Source organism: Aedes aegypti, chromosome 2 (assembly GCF_002204515.2).
Source record: "Aedes aegypti strain LVP_AGWG chromosome 2, AaegL5.0 Primary Assembly, whole genome shotgun sequence".
NCBI lineage: Eukaryota > Metazoa > Arthropoda > Insecta > Diptera > Culicidae > Aedes > Aedes aegypti.
In genome coordinates, this window is record NC_035108.1 from 281,347,201 (window position 1) to 281,351,201 (window position 4,001).

The window sequence follows — 4,001 nt, forward strand, 5'->3', positions numbered from 1 at the left end:
TAACAGATTGCTTTACGATTTTTTCAAATATTTTCCAATAATTTAAAAATGGTTACAGTAATCAGGAGCAAAGAGTTTGATTCCACATGGAATCAGATCAGTAATTTTTCTGAAAATATTTCTAAAATTATTTCCTATTTTTCGTGACATTATGACAAATAATACATTTTGTATTACTGTATGCAGTTTCAATGTTTCTCTCAAGCAATTACATCAGAAATTATTTTAGGTATTTGCCCAAAGATTCAGATATAACTTCGAAGATTTCTTTAGGTTAGATAGATGGATAGAATTCCTCCAAGATTTTTTTTATATTTAACCTTTCAGTCGTCGCGTGGTTTTCCGCCGTCAGAACCACCACGCTGATGCTGTGTACGATAAGCGAGGTTTTTTCACCACTGTTGTACAAAATACAACAGCGCGACGACTGAAGTGTTAAAAATATAATCTGGGTTTTTCCAAAGAATACCACAAACATTACCTCATAGGCTAAGAGATTCTATCAGGAATTTCTTCATATATTATTTCAGATATTTTTCAATAAGCCCTTAGTCCCCAAGATTTTACCCGGTGATTCTCCCATCGGTTTTTCTAGAACATTTTCCAAGACTCCCGTTTAAAAACTGTTGAAATATTCAACCAGAAACTTTTCCAGATGACAATAAAAATTTCTCAGAATTTATACAAAATTGTCCTTCAGAATTTCTTTAAGATTTTAGCTAGGATTTTTTTCTAAGGTCACCTTCAGGAATTACTTCAGAGATTGCTCATAAGATTTCTTTGGAAATTCCTCCAAACATTCTATCAGTTTTCTCAAGGAACTCTTCAAAAAAAATTCAAGCATTCATCCAGGAGTGTTTCTAGGGAAATATGAATGAATTTTTCCACAAACCTATGATATTGTTGAAAAAACTCATGACGTATTCCTAAAGCAAATAGTAAACTTGTGTAAGTTTTTGAGTCACCCTTGATGAGTGAGGATTTCTAAAAAAAACTCACTCTTGATGAAATTTTAGAAGATTTTCTAGATTTTTGCTAAGATAATAAAAAATAACAAATCAATTGAATCTCTGGATAATATATTGCAGAATTTTGTAAAGGAACTCCTTCAAAAACATCAGGCGAAATACCTTAAAAAATTGTTTAGTAATGGATTTCTTGGAAAAATTGCTGTAGTGTTATCTGGTGTGGTACATTTAATCACCCTTTGGAGATTCCATTGGATTTTTTTTTTTTCATAGATTCATTGACCAATGTTTGAAAGAACTGCGGTTATCCTGTTTTGCAAGAAAAATGGTAGAGAAACTCAATAATGAATCACAGGTCAAATTTAAAGAACTGTTTTAAATGGTTTTAATAGATTCACTCGAATAACACCTTGTGGAATTTTTTGAAGAAATTCTTTAGAGTAACCGTGAATGAAATAGCGTAGCAATTCTTGTCGGGTTTCTTGAAAAATAAAAAAATATTTAAACGAATTTAACAAAAACTCTGGAGTTGACCTTGGCGGGTTTTCTTGGCAGAAATTATGTAGGAATCTTTAGAAAATCTCTTATAAGCGGTTTCTTTACCACCGCTTAGGCCTTAAACCTGGTTTAATCGTATGGGTAAACGTGGTTTACGGCTTAAGCGAAAGTGAAGAAATCGGCCCTTAGAGAAACAACTAGAGAAAACTAGAGAGAGTGAAATAATATCTGGAGAAAGTCCTAAGCGAGTCTTTGGAAAATTGTTCAATAAACCCATGAGAAAATTACGTTGAAGTGCTCAAGTGAAAATTACTTGAAGTAGTAGTGTTGAAGTGCTGAAGCAAATTCTGGAGAAATACTTCAAGCATCTTTTGAAAAATTGCTAGAGGAATCTCTTGAAGAATTCCTGGAGAGAAACCTGTATTAGTCCTTGAAAGTATTCCAGATGAAATCTGTGGAAAAATCACTAGGATAATACCTGAAGATTTTCTCGAGAAATTTTAGATGAAATTTTGCACTTCAAGCAAAATAAGGAAGAAAGGGACTTTAGAGACCGTTCATCACAAATAGAGACTTGCATTAATATAGAGACCAAGTTTCCAAAAACAAACCTGCTACCAATCCTAGAAATGACAATCCTCTACTGATCAAATATAGATATATAAAATAAATCAATCATGTTTTGGTAAGTCGATAAAATTTCATAATCGAAAAGATCCTCACTGAACAGCTAAAATAGTTAACCACCAAGCAGGGGATAATGACGCATTTTTATCGTGAACATATTTTATCATGAATTACAAATTTAAAATAATTTCCCTGATTGTGATCGCAATTCCCTGAGAATTCCAGGTTTTTTTTTATCAGGTTGAATAAAACTCCCTGATAATTCCAGGTTTTCCAGTATTTTCCAGGTAGTAGACACCCTGTGGTTGCTATAGACAGTACCTGCATAGGTTCAGGCACTCAGAATCTTCTGCGTGCCACAATTGTACTGGTGTGGAGGAAACAGCGGAGCATGTCGTGTTCGATTGCCCCCATTTCATTGTTGTGAGAGGTCGCATGCTCGCTACATGCGGAGGGGACACGTCCCCCGACAATATAATAGAGAGAATGTATGCGGATGCCGAGTGTTGGAATGCAGTAACTACGGCTGTTACTCACATTATGTTAGAAGAGTTGGCTGCAGAAGATCAGCCCTGCCGAGGCTGGTCCCTTGTAATATTGTTTAAGTCGGCTAGGAGAAGAAGTTTGCCTAGGCTACTTCTGCTACATGTGTTGTGCTATATGCTCTGGCCCTTCCTCTAAGAAATACCGTAAAGTGGTTCCTGGGGAAATGAGGGTCTGAGGCCAAGGGTAATGTCGATGCACTGTGTACACCACTTGAGCAATTCAGCAAGAATTGGTTAGGTACAGTGCATGGATTGGTTTTAGTGGATCGTCGTTGGTGCCGCATCCCCACACTCCCCGAGTTACCTTCTCAGGAATCTGTTTGCAGGTTTCCCTCTCGTGAAAAAAAGAGAAAAAGGCTCTCCAGTAGGCCGTCCCTTATCTTTCGAAAATGCGAAATGTTAAAAGTTCGTCATCGTAAAGTGCTCGTTTTGGTAAGAAAAAAATCAGGTAAAATTTGAAGTCCGTACGTGAACGCTAAGTGGTCCCCCAACGACCCTAAAGGTATTGGGTGTAGATGACCCCATGCGCCAAATCGAGCTCGCTGCTCTAGTGTACGCAACATGAGTACGAAAAGCCACTAGTAACGAATTGATAATCAGCATATAATTTGAGATTAAATAATATTTTATACTGCGGATATCTTCATAACATTGCACGCTGACATAACATTCATAACTTCAAAGGGATCGTTCAAATATTACGTAACGCGACAGGGGGAGGGAGGGAGTCTTCCGTAGTGTTACGGTCCACACAAAAATTTTAATTTTTCCATATTAAAGTTGTTATGTGGGAGAGGGAGAGGGTCTAAAATTGGCAAATTTTGCGTAACGTAATATTTGAATCATCCCAAAGAAAACAAACTTCTATGCTGATTATCAACGCGCGCAGAACGATTTGTTATTGGTGGCATTTCATACTCATGCTGCGTGCACTAGAGCAGCGAGCTCGATTTTGCGCACGGGGTCATCTACTCCTAATACCTTCAGGTCCGTTGGGGGACCACTTAGCGTCCATGTACGGACTTCAAATTTTTACCTGATTTTTTTCTTGCCAAAACGAGCACTTTACAATGACGAACTTATAACATTTCGCATTTTCGTAAAATAAGGGACGGCCTACTCTCCAGTCTTTCCCCCATATGTCGGAATGGAATTTCCTATGCATGATTGTTCGGATAATAATAAACAAAACCTTTTTTGAGAAAGCATAAACGAAAGTAAGATTATTTATTTCTCTTTATGGGATACACCGTCAACTGCTGTTTATTATAGTAGGAACGAAATGAAAATAAAATGTTTTGCATGACATCGACATGTCCATATACCGATGGAGTAATTAATTCAATGCACTTGATGTATGAGC